The 13,422-nt window shown below is 39.0% G+C and overlaps 1 protein-coding gene and 1 pseudogene across 51 annotated transcripts in view; one reads left to right on the top strand and one right to left on the bottom strand.

Annotated features, from left to right (window-relative positions):
* The window catches only part of Slmap (sarcolemma associated protein), a 118,084-nt gene that overhangs the window by 8,176 nt on the left and 96,486 nt on the right, over positions 1 to 13,422 (top strand). The window contains exon 1 of one of the 50 annotated variants that reach the window (XM_087587650.1): positions 10,061 to 10,171. The exons of the other annotated variants lie outside the window; for them this stretch is intronic. The gene's annotated coding sequence lies outside the window, so the exon portion shown is untranslated. Of the gene's footprint in view, positions 1 to 10,060; positions 10,172 to 13,422 lie in introns of those variants that run through there. 50 annotated transcript variants of the gene reach the window in all.
* LOC148000349 (large ribosomal subunit protein eL34 pseudogene) lies at positions 10,753 to 11,544 on the bottom strand (annotated as a pseudogene). The gene has a single exon (XR_015640483.1). The product of XR_015640483.1 is annotated as a large ribosomal subunit protein eL34 pseudogene (transcript).

Raw genomic sequence — 13,422 nt, 5'->3', positions numbered from 1 at the left:
CTCCCATTTCTGTTCTCCCTTCATCTCAAACTTGCTACACTAGGGCCTATGACAGTGCTCACTGTTCCTTTTTAAAACAAGTGCCTTTCTGCTTTTTTTGTCTCCCAGAATGACCTTTCCCCTTTTCCCCGAGGCTTAGTTCCGGGGGAAACTTTCCCGACTCTGAAGAATGGATGGCTTCTTTCTCTTTACTCCTATAGAACTTTGTCTATAACTTCATTATGGGACACAGATAACAAAATAAGTGTGATGCAAATGCCCTGTGGCCCTGCCAGATGTGAGCTCTTGAGAACAAAGAACAGGCACTACATAAATGTTTGAATGGCTGCAATGTAAACAATCCAGCAGTCTGTACTTCTACAAACCCTTGGTGGGTTGAATGGCAAAGGGTCATTCAAGTTAGTTTTCAGTGTGAAGTTATGCACTTAATTACCAATGTGCACTCGTTGTACATACCACTACTTACTGAGAACTTGCAATGTGCATGGTATTTTGCTAAGTATTTTGGGCTTTTATATAAACTTGTCTTTGGTGCTATTAGTTTTGAACTAATATTTATAGCCACTCAGGCAAAATAATACTTTCTTGGGGGAGTGCACTTTTAAATATAATATAATCTCTGTAACATGTTTAGGAAGCAAGCAGAGTTGCTAATGCTTGCTTGTTTCCCTCCCTCCCTCTCTCTCTCTGTCTCTCTCTCTTTCTTCCTTTCTTTCTCTCTCTCTCTTTCTTTCTTTCTAACCTGTGGAATAAAAAAGCCAAAGTACTAGGCATTTATTCTGAACCTCTTATGGACTTAACAGTTGTAATAAAATGTATCTTTTGCTGCTTTTTTTTTTTAAACTTCATTTTGATTTTATTTAGATAGGGTCTCACTATGTAACTCTGGATGTCCTGGTGCTTTGTAGATCAGGCTGACTTTGAACTCACATTGGTTCCCCTGGCCCCCAGGTGCTAGGACTAAAAGTGTGCATTACCACACCTGGCTAAGTCTTTTGCTATTAAAAGGTAATTAAGCGGGGCTGGGGATTTAGCTCAGTGGTAGAGCGCTTACCTAGGAAGTGCAAGGCCCTGGGTTCGGTCCCCAGCTCCGAAAAAAAGAACCAAAAAAAAAAAAAAAAGGTAATTAAGCTTCTTGTTTTGTAGCATATAACTAAAAGTTTGTCACATTACAGATTTTCAACAACTGAAGAAATCCAATGATCATTTCTCTTAGTTGGCTGATGTTTTTCGAAACTTACCTCTTCTATTTCAAACTTTTTTTTCTTAGATACTATTTAGCTGCATTTTGCAGATAAATAACGCAGTCTTCTTTTTCTGTTTTTGTTTTTGAGGCAGGGTTTCTTTGGAACTCACTCTGTAGACCAGGCTGGCCTTGAATTCATAGAGATCCTCTGCCTCCCAAGTGCTGCGATTAAAGCTGTCCACCACCACTGCCCATCCTGGAAAGACTTTTTAATGTAGTACTGAAGATGGAGAGGTCTCCTAAGGCCATTCTCAGGAGGTTCTGTACCACTGATCTACCTAGTAACATTTTTTTAAAATGTATTTTTATTTTGTTGTTAGCATACAGAACAATGGACTTCAAAATGACGTTTTTCACATATGTATATAATTATATTTTGCTCATATCCATACCCTCTACTGCCTACCCCCACGGGTCTCCTCTCATTTTCGGCATACAGTTTTTATGCTTGAAGAGAGGGTGTGGTGTATGCCTGTAATCCCAGTGCTGTAGACACTTGCGACAAGAAGATTACAAGTTAAGGCAAGCCTGGGCTATGTGGCTAGGTGTTTAGAGGATGAGCACAGGGCCTTGGTACAATCTCCAGAACATGCTCACTCTTGGAGAGGGGAGGGAGAAGGAAGAGGGGAGAGGCAGACAGACGTATGCACGTGCATGCCAACACATGAAAGTTAAAAAAGTAAGTTCTATGGTAGCACTTGGAAATGTGAGGCTTTGGTGGTTAGTATTGTATTCTTTGTCTAATCTATACTTTGTGGTAGATTTTAAGTTTAAACATTAATAAACTTTGTACATTAGATTTCATGCTTATAGTTTTATTTGCATGTTTAACTACTTGTTTGCCCTGATCCAGCTGGACAAGAGTTTTCAATATGGAGGCTCAAGTCTTTCTGTATTTTTAGTTATCCAAATAGTAGGAATATGCTCTCCTAAAAGCTGAAGCAGTATGGAAGCATATAGATTAAAAGAAACACATCCTTCATACCTTCTACCTTCCAAGTAGCTGTTGTACTTAGAAGTAGTTTGGCATACAGTTTTTTATTGCATTTGTCCACTTAGATGGATAGATCAGTAAACTAGTTTTCTTTCTTTCTTAATGAGTGTGAGTGTGTGTGTGTGTGTGTGTGTGTGTGTGTGTGTGTGTAGGCTGGAGAACCTTGGTTGTTATCCTCAGGAATATTATCTGCCTCCCTTGAGTCAGGATCTGTCATTGGCCTACAGCTCACCAATTAGGTTTGACTGGGTGACCTGTTAGCTCCGTGGGGCCTCTGTTAGCTCCGTGGGGCCTCTGTTAGCTCCGTGGGGCCTCTGTTAGCTCCATGGGGCCTCTGTTAGCTCCGTGGGGCCTCTGTCTTTTAGTTATAGTACTGAATCATGCTACTGTGCCCGTTAGTTTTTGAGACCACGTGCTATAATGTCCAGGCTGGTCTCAGACTTGCAGGCTTGTTTCCCCTCCCAAGTTTATAGGCTTGAGCCAGCAGTCCCAGCTTTGAATTCCAATATAGTTTGAATTTTCTTCCTCTTTCCTTAGTGTGAATGTCTCAATCGTGATTGAACTTTTGTTTTAGTAAGTTTAGTAAACTGAGAAACTGTTTCTACCTTTGGAATATTTGTTATCAAGACCAATTCTGATACTATTGAGAAGTTGCAGTGCTAGAGCTTTAATGTGGGAGTTCAGAGATGGTCGTTAAAGACTTAGTTTAAAAGCCTAATCTGAACCTGGAAAGTGTATACACATTCTCCTAACGCAGGATTTTGTGATGATTGCAGGCACATGGAAAGGGTAAACACTATTTTGAGAACAAAGTATTTATTAATTTAAATTACTGTTGAACTTAGTTTGGGACATTTGTGCTCCAGGCCAGTTCGTATCTCAGGTCTAATGCTTGCAAGTGCAGCACAGTCCAGTATACTGATAGTTTTATGAAAAAGAATTAGGATTCCAAATACCAGAAGTATCTGTGAATCACTGTTTCCAGGGAGCAAGAAAGTCATATATTGCTTCCTCCAGGAATGGGGGCAGAGAATGTGGGAGGAATGGAGAAAGCGCCACAGAAAATGCTGTTTTTAAATCACTGTTTAAAGAGTGAGGAGGGTTCTGCTGGCTGGATGAAAAAGAGCAGTGGATTCTAGCCTGAGGGAACAGGAAACATTTAAGGCAGAAAGGCCCAAAAGAGAACAGTGTATTGTGGGAAATCCTTCTCAGAAGTTAGCCTAATTTATGGGAAAGGAAAATGCTGTCCATCTCTGAGGCAGTTGTTCAACACCTGGCCCATCCCAGAGCCTGTTTCGGATAATGACTAGAAGTGGTGTGCTGCCCTGGGAAGGCTCTGTGCTTTAGTTCTCTTTATTTGTAAAGGAGTCTAAGGGCTGAGCGCATTCGATTCCCAGACTGCTAGCCAAACAAAATAAATGCAAACAAACAAAAATTAAATGCTGGCTATGAAGACAGAAGAGAGTTCTTCATGTCAAACACTTAGGTACTCAGCTTGTGGTTATAAGTTTTTCTTCTTGGTTTAATTGGTGTGCTTACACAGTAATATCTTGTGTGCTGATATTCTGGAAGTGATTTTGTTTTGGAGGTGGGATCTCTTGTACAAGCTGGTATAGAACTCAGTATGTAGCTAAGGAGGATTTTGAATTCTTTTTTTTTTTTTTTTTGTTCTTTTTTTCGGAGCTGGGGACCGAACCCAGGGCCTTGCGCTTCCTAGGCAAGCGCTCTACCACTGAGCTAAATCCCCAACCCCTCTTTTTTTTTTTAAGGTTTATGTATTTATTTTATGCATATAAGTAACTGTAGCTGCCTTCAGACACACCAGAAGAGGGCATCAGATCCCATTACAGATGGTTGTGAGCCACCATGTGGTTGCTGGGAATTGAAATCAGGATCTCAGGAAGAACAGTTAGTGCTCTTAACCACTGAGCCATCTCTCCAGTCCGTAATAATAATTTCTTAATTCATCTCTAGTATGAATGGTTTTCCTCAAAAAAGCAAGCAAAATTTAAGATTAGAATCTAGTCAGTAAACCACGAAGGCAGATTTTTCTCATGACTAAGGTGTTGAACATCTTTAAAAAATTTATTGAACATCTGTGTTTCTTTTGATGATCGCCTGCCCAGCTCACTGTTGTAATTCCGTTTGTCAGCAGTCGGGCTTACTTTGGCTGCTGCAGTTCTTTTCAGAATGTTCTTCTCTGTGACTCTGCCTTAAAGTGCTCTTTAGTGTTTTCCTCCAGCAGGTTTAAAATTGCAGGTCTTATGTTAAGGTTTCTTATCCATCTTGAATTGAGTTTTGTGCAGGGTAAGAAATACAGATCTAGTTTTAGATTTCTATGAGTGGACATGCTATTTTCTCATTGTCCTTTGTGGACCGTCTGGCATTGTTCCCATGTATGACTGGCATCTCTCGATGTGAGTTTATGTCTGTGTCCTCTGTTCTATTCTATTGGCCCACAGTCTCTCCTCATGGCAGTACCATGCTGCCAGTCTTGTTTGCTGCTCTTCTTGCTTTTTCTATGTAGTACATTTGAGTTTAGGTGTTCTAAACACTCCCAGCAGCTCTCTTCTGCTTAGGTTTGTTTTAGCTGTTGTGGGGTCTTGCGGATGGCGTTTAAGTTACTTTTCTATAGCCGTGTAGATCATTAGTGGAATTTTGAAGGAGGTTGCATCTGTAGGCACCTTTTAGTAATACATCTAGTTTTACAATAGTTTGTTGATTTAGGAGCCTTTCCATCATCTTGTGTCTTTATTTTCTTCAGTCTTTTTTCTTTAATGTGCATCGGTGTTTTGCCTGCACATATATAAGAGCGTTGGATCCTCTGGAGCTGGAGTTGTAGATAGTTGCGAGCTACCATGTGGGTGCTGGGAATTGAACCTGGGTCCTCTGTAAGAGCAACTCTGTAATGGCCATTCCTGGTTGTCAACTTGACTATATCTGGAATGAACTACAATCGAGAATTGGAGGGCTCACTTGTGATCCATATCTTGAGGCTGAAAGACATGAGTTTCTGACCTGGATCTTGGCATGGAGATCTTGAGACATAGTGGCCATGAAACGCTTACGTCCAGTTAAGGTCGTACATGCCTTTAATCCCAGGAGACTGAGGCAAGGAGATCCGAGTTCAAGGGACAAAGCAAGTCCCAGATCCAGGCGTGGTGGTGCACACCTTTAATCTGGGCCACACCTACTGCTGGAGGCCCACATAAGGACATTGGAGGAAGGAAGATTGGCTCTCCTTTGCCTGCTCGAACTTACCTGCCAGCACATCTGTTGGAACCTACTTCTACAGAAGACCAGGTGAAACACCTAACCTCGTGGGACTGAGCAACTACTAGATCCTTGGACTTCCCATCCACAGCTGCCCATTGTTGGGTTAGTTGGACTGCAGCCTGTAAGTCATCACAGTAAATTCCCTCAACAGACACTTCTTAAATTCTATGACTCTAGAGAACCCTGACTAATACAGAACTACCAGGAATGGTGTATTGCTGTGATAGGCCTGACCATGGTTTTGTTTGGAAGAATGTGGATTTGGGGGACTTCAGATTTGGAAAGCCATGGAATGTTTTAAGTGGGGTTTAATGGGCTATCTTAGTAGGACTATGGGAAACTTTGTTGCTGTGAGTGATTTGAACTGTGCAGATCTGGCCCATGAGGTTTCAGTGGAGAAGAACTTCAGTATGTGGCCTAGAGACTGCTTTTGTAGTATTTTGGTGAAGAATGTGTCTGCTTTTTGCCCTTGTCTGAAGAGTACATGAGGCTAAGGTGAAGAGACTCAGATTAATTGCACTGACAAAGTGCCCATCATAGACTTTGTTTTCCGGTTAAGTCCCGTCAAGAGCGTTTTGAATAAGCATAGCAAGCTTAGAAAGGAAAAATATAAAATATATGGTTCGAGTAGTAAAGGGGCACCAGGAAGTGAAATGGAGCTGAATGCTGTGTTCAAAGATATAAAATTGAATTAAGGAGTGGTGACCTTGGGTAAGATCCTACCCAGCTAAATTTAGGTACAGGCCTGGTAGTATACACCTTTAATCTCTGGAGGCAGAGCCATGCAGATCTCTGAGTTCAAGGTCAATCTACAGAGCAAGTTCCAGGACAGCCAGGCTTAGGCAATAAAGGAGTTGGAAAACAGAAAGCTGGTGATGATGTAATAGAACAAGGGAGCCAAGTTCTAGCCTCAGCAAGCAGCAGAACTCAGCAGCTTCAGCCATGTGCCTCTGGCTTTACAGTCAGGAGGAGGAGGAGACTATTAGGACTGTTGATGCTGGTCAGCTGAAGCTATACAAACCATCACAAGCTCCTAGCCACTGAGCGGTCTCCAGCCCCTAGTTTCTACAGTCTTAAGGTGCTGATTGTAGAAGAAGTGTTTAATTTCCTTGGTTAGGTTTATCACTAGGCATTTACTTATGTTTACGTTTTTGAAGCTGGTCTGAGTAGGATTAAAAAAAATTCCTTCTTGGCAAATTTATTGTTGGTATATAGAAAGGCTACTGATTTTTTGTGTTATTTAATTTTGTGTTTTGCTACTTGGCTGGAGTATTGTATCTAACAATTTTCTGGTGGAGTCTTCAGAGTCTTTTAGTATTTGTCATCTGCAAATAGGGATGGTTTGACTTTATTTAGCCTTTGCTTACTTTTTTTCTTTCTTTTTTATGTTTTTTTTTTTTTTCCTTGCTTTATGGCTGAAGGTAAGACTGGAGTACTGTTGAATAATAGAGAGTCACTCTCGACTAGTTCCTAATGGCAGAGTCACTCTCGACTAGTTCCTAATGGCAGAGGAAGTGCTTGTTTTTTTTAAACATTTACTATGATGTTGGATGTAGGATGGAGATATATATTTATATAAAATCTTTACCATGTCTAGATGTATTTGTTTTATTCCTAACTAGTATGCTTAGGACTTCTGTCATGAAGGACATTGAACTTATTAGATGATTATTGGAGTTCTGTCCTCTAGTGTATTACATGCTATAATGTATTTATTAACTTGCATATTCTGCCCCAAACCTGTATCCCTGGAAATAAACCAGTTTGGTCATGATGTGTGGTCTCATTAATTGTTCCTGGAAGCTTTGCTTTGGGACTAATCAGGGCGGTTGGTCTGTAGTCTTTCTTTTGAGTTGCATCCTTATTTGGTTTGTGTGGTCTTGGCTTCTTAGAATGAGATTGGCAGTGTTGCTTGCTGTTTGGTGGAACATTTTGATGAGTATTGGTGTCGGTTCTTAAAAGTGTAAGCAGAAGTCAGCGATGAATCCTAGTCCTTAGCTGTTTGTTTTGGGCTGTGTGTGTGTGTGTGTGTGTGTGTGTGTATGCACATAGACTTTAAAATTATTCAATCTACATTCAATCTCATTTGTCATGGGTTTGTTTAAGTTCTTTTTTTTTTTTTTTCTTTTTTTTTTTTTCGGAGCTGGGGACCGAACCCAGGGCCTTGGGCTTCCTAGGCAAGCGCTCTACCACTGAGCTAAATCCCCAACCTTGTTTAAGTTCTTATGTCTTTATTTGATATGCAGGCTACATGTTCAAGGAGTTCATCTGTTTCTTTTAGATTTTCCAATTTCTTGGAAGATAGCTTTCCAAATTCATGGGTTTCCATGGCACTTGTAATATTTTTTTCATCTCCCTTTTAAATTTGGGTCTTTTGTTGGTTTGGCTAGAGGTATGTTAGGTTTTTTTTTGTTTTGTTTTGTTTTTTTTTGTTAGGTTTTTTTGTCTCTAAATTGTGAGCATTTATATATAAACTTTCTTGTTAGGACTTTTCTAGCTGTCTCTTAGAGGTTCTGGTAAATTGTGGTATCATTTTCATTTGATTCTAGAAATTTTCAATAACCCACTGTTCATTTAGCAGTATTGTTTGGTTTCCTACTATTTATGTAGTTCTGTACTTTCATTGCTGTTGTTTTCCATGAATGGAGTGTGTGGTTGAGCATAGCTATTTATTTCATGGCTAGGGAACATAAAAGAGAAAGAGGAGGTGACTGGTCACATACTGTTGTATGTTCATGTTTCCCGTGATCTAAGTTCCTTCTAGTGTGTCCCACTGTATAGAAGTTCCTTTATTTCCCAATAGTGCCATCCATTGGATTGCATCTTTAACACCTGGGCTTGTGGTAGACATTCAGCATCTAGACCATAGCACTACTAGACTATGAAATAGAAAAATTATATAGGTGAGCTAATCATGCTATTATTATCCTATTATTATATATTTGACCTCCATTTGTTGTTGATAATCTTATAGATTATATCATATAGCCCATCTGCCACCATCTTCCCATAAAGATCTTTTAATAGATTAATTTCATATAGACCAAGCTGGCTTTGGACTTAATGTATATCCAAAGGTGACTTTGACCTCTGGTCTGCCCCTACATCCTGAGCACTGGGCTTATGTACTGGCATGTGCCAGCACACTTACCCAGTACTGAAGATCAGACTCAGGGCTTTGAGATGTAAGGAAAGCTTCTACCAACTGAGTCACCACACTGCAGTCAGCCTAGCTCACACTGTTTATGAGTGTGTTTACTTGGTTTGCTGATTCCATTGTGTTAGCATCATGGCACCGAGACATGGTAAGAAAAGCTATTCTGTTTGCCTCAGGTCAACTAGGAAACAGGACATTAGAGGAAGAGTCTGTGGCCAAGATACACCCCTTAAAAACTGACCTCCAGTAACTCACTTATTCCAATGAGGCCCAGTTTCCACCATCTTCTCATGCAAACTTTTTAATGGATTAATCTTTTTTTAAAGGCTTCTTTTTTTTTTTTTAAGATTTATTTATTTTATGTATACATCGTCACTGTCTTCAGACACACCAGGCATTGGATCCCATTACAGATGGTTGTAAGCCACCATGTGGTTGCTGGGAATTGAACTCAGGACCTCTGGAAGAGCAGTCAGTGCTCTTAGCCGCTGAGCCATCTCTCCAGCCTTGGATTAATCTTTGACTCCTATCATTTTTCCCAAGTCTGCCTAGGAAGATTGCGTGAGACCAATTCATTAACACATGAGTGTGAGGTTTAATTTCACATCCATGTTATGTCAGAGCTGTCTTCTCAGTGACTTAAGGGATGTTCGAGTCTCAGAGTAGTAGACTCGGAGGCTCAGTGTGGTGAGTGTAATTACTCTGAAACGCTCGATTGAGGGGTATAGAGTATAATTAAGCGTTTTGCTTTGAAAAGCCTTGTGTATTGTACTTGTTGATAACTTGTTTGTTCTTAGTTTTAATTGTTGCTACTTTCATGAAGCCTCTGTTGATTGCCCATGTACCTGAGGGGTGAGTGACGTGAGGAAGCTATGCAATTCAGGTATTCCTTCCTAGGCTTGCTTACGTGTTAGCTGAAATCCTGAGTTCAATACATATTGTGCTAATGGATTGTGAGTCACAGATGTCAACAATATATTGGAAATTTGAGCTTTATAATACAGCATGAATTAGAAACTTATAGCCATAGATGATCTCATTTTTTATGTTCTGAGTTTTGAAAAGTTTGAAACTTATCTTTGCATTACTATTGAGAGAAAAAATTGTTTGAGAAGACTTTGAAAGTGATTATGTATGCACTACTGTGCCCAAAATCTATGGAGGCTTTCTGAGAGCTGCTCTGTGTGCTTTTATTTTACTCTGCATTTGGCCAACAGGAAAAGTTTTAGCTTACTCTGGAGCGTGTGAAATTTTCATTCAGCTGTCCCAGGTGTTGGACTTATAGGTGTGCACGTCCATCTCCAGTAAAGAGCTGTCACTTTGTTGAGCTTTAGTACTCTTCATTTGCACAATGTTTATCTATTGTAAACTGTGGATGTCAAAACCCACAGTCTGCACTGTCACTTCCTTTGGGCAGTGTAACTCTGCTAACATGGCTTCCACGAAACTGACTTTCTGAGTCTTGAAAAGGTTTTGAGAATGCCCTCCAAAAGTTAAGGTATGATAAACTTCCCGAATTATGACTACTTTTTGAAGTTTATTTTAGTATTTTCAATATAATTTTCAAAGAACCTGTTAAACGAACCTCTATTATTGTTACCAGAAAACTCCAAACATTCTTAAACCTTTTGGCATGGCATTTAAATTGCTCAGATTACGTCCTCGGAAGATTATAATTTTATTGTGCAGCAGAGGTTTCATAATTTATAATCTTTACTAAATTTAAAGCTGAAATTAATTTGACATCTAATTTCAAACTTTGCTTTATATATTAGATTCAAATAATGTTTATGGAAGTATTCTGATATGAAAGCACAAAGGATATTTTGTGGTTTGCCTTTTTTGCTGTGTTCAAAATAGTTTTGCAACCTGAGCTCCTTCTTTAACTGTATTGTTTGCAGCCATCTTATTTAAAGAGGAAAGTGAGGTGAACTGACTAGTGATGTTTGTAGTCACTGTAGCAACAGCACTAGGCTTTAAAGGGCAAAATTTATAATAATTATGTTAATCAGATATTTAAAAAGCAGCACTCTTAGTGATGTTTACAAGTGTTTTGATTACACTGGCTTCTTTATACTTTTCATATGTGTTAATGCTTCAGTGTAAAAATGTCATTTTCTTCTCTGTGAAAGTTATGTAGATGAGGTGAATGAGTAAGAAATCATCCTTACCTCGTGTGAGCATTTGACTTTATGCCGTTGTCTTTGGATTGGCTTGAATTTAAGTTGGCAGGTTGTCTTGTGTGTGTGTGTGTGTGTGTGTGTGTGTGTGTGATTGTATGTATTTATGTATTAATTTTACGTTTAGTAATATTGAATAATCAAAATAGACTATAGGTCTAAGTTTGGTTAATACTAAATATGTTTTTACCGTTAGATTTCCCACTTCTTCCTTAGATAATTATTGTATCTGTTCTGTTTTTTTTCTTTTTCTTTTTTAAATTATTTTAAAAATTTGCATATTTATTTTATGTTTGGACTTTGTGCTTGTGCCTTCAACACTTTGACAACAATTTCCTGCTCCTCAGTAAGGAAAGCCCTCTTGATCCTGTCACGGACACACTCGACACACATGGAACCACCATAGGCCCTGCTGACGCACTTCTTTGTCTTAGACAATCCCATAAGGATTTTGGGTCTCACAGTGTGAACCCCTCAGTCTGCCTGGGCACACACCACATGCAGATGTAGGTGCTTTCCCAACCTTCTTGGTGTAAAGGTAAACAATCCTGTTGCCAGGGGTTCAAGACAGTCTAGTTCTGTTAGAGGCTGTATTGTGGGAAAGCCTTCGATGGTGTGTCAACCTCTGGATTATCCTGAGCACCTCCAAGCACTGTCCCTGGAAGACTGTTCTGTTTTTCTTAAACCACATTTTTTGTTTCTGTATTGTGTATTCCTTAAGTTGACAAGGATGGAGGTGTCATGTACTGAACACAGGGCTTCACTTATATGTGGTAAGTGCTCTGTCATTGATTATGTACTCAGCCTGGCTACAGTGCATTCTGTATTTTCAGAAATACCCATTCTGAATGGATATTTTATAATTACATCATTTAAAAAGCTAATTCTGTAAAATTGTACGCACTCACATATTTTTTTAATATACTGGCAGTGTAAATAACAGAAGGCCAAGAACGTATGTCAGTTAGAGTATTTGCTTAGCATCTTCTGACTCTGGATTTGAGCTGTAGTATATTAAAAAGGGAACTTACTATATGGCTAGACATATTTAGTAACACAATAAAGTTAGATGGCCTCCTCACTTTCCTCTTTTCTTCCCCTGATCTTTAGTTTCAGACTTGAGAATTCTGCCTTTTGTTTGTTTGTTTTTTCATTTGTTAAACTCCATTTTTAGTTTCCTATAGCATATGTGATAATTTAATAATTTTAAAGTGAGCACTTCCTATGAGTTCATCACACGTCTGGGTTAACACGTCTCTGCCCAGTGGACGTGACATCTGCTACCACCCAGCTTCCATCTCCTTAGTTCAGTTAGGACAAATGACTGCTAGAAGATTTGACACAGTTCACTCATCCTATAAATTTTGTGTACAAAAGTAATGCTTTTTTTTTTTGTTAAAATTCAGTTTTGCATTTGATGAAATATGTTCGTATCCTTCTGATGTTATGTACTGTCTATGTCCTTTTACTTTCTTCTACATGACTCAGGTAGTCTTTCATGGAAATTATATTTAAAAGTCACCAGGGAGTCTTTAATGTGGATAATTGAGACATTTAGATTAGTTTAATTTTAGGGTATTGGTGGGGCAGGGAGGAGAGATACAGCTCAGGGTCACAGGCATACTATTGCCTTACACTCCCGTTCCCCAGGGTGCATTTTTAATGGAACTTTTTAAAACTTTTCTGTGAGTAGCACTGTTCTTTCCTGGATCTTAATTCTTTTGACAGTTTTGACATCTCCATCTTTGTCTCTATTGTCTACAGTTACCACAAAGTCCTTGTTTTTTATCCCTTGACTTTTAATATTCCCAGTTCTTTCTCAAAAGTCATATAATTATAGTTTTAACTACTTCTGAGTGTCTTTATTTCAAAGTTTATATCTTCATGTATTTCTTAGCTGTACTTTTAGTTCATTTTTAATTTTGTAGCATGTACACTATAGTGTTTATATATAAACAGAGGTTCACAACTGTTAGTACTTTGTAGATCTAGAACGTTTTGTCAGTCTACCTGGTGGTAGTCATTCCCCAGTCCCTGTTCCCTGTCAGGCTCCTGCAGCCACTCATTTGTCTTTGTAAACTGCCTATGTAGACATTTGTTTAAATGGAATTATGAGACGTGTCTTTCCATTTAGCATAGTGTTTTCAGGGCTCTCCAAGTTGGAGCATTTACCAGCACACTGTTTCTTTTATTGCAGGTAGTAACTCATTGCATGTAGCCAGTCATTCATTCATGGACATTTAAGGTGTTTTCATTTTCTCTATTTGGCTATTATGAATTTGTGTACAAGTTTTGTGCTACATATATTATTAGTGTATTACCAGTTATTTGTGTATATACCTGGAAGTGAAATTGCTATATCATGTCTAACTCTATGTATAGCATTTTGAGGAACTGCCAGTCTGTTTTTCAAAGTGGATATATGGTTTTGTACTTTATCAGTGTCTGAGCGTCTTTATCTCCTGATGGATCTTTAAATTATAGCTCTAGGGAGAGTCTGAGGTGATAGCTCAGATTTGCTTTGTAGTTCTTTAGTGAGTGCTAATGTTGACAGTCTCATATCCTAGTC

This window comes from Rattus norvegicus, chromosome 16, assembly GCF_021556685.1.
Source record: "Rattus norvegicus strain SHRSP/BbbUtx chromosome 16, alternate assembly SHRSP_T2T, whole genome shotgun sequence".
In the NCBI taxonomy this organism is placed as follows: domain Eukaryota; kingdom Metazoa; phylum Chordata; class Mammalia; order Rodentia; family Muridae; genus Rattus; species Rattus norvegicus.
This window is presented reverse-complemented; position numbering and strand designations above follow the sequence as displayed.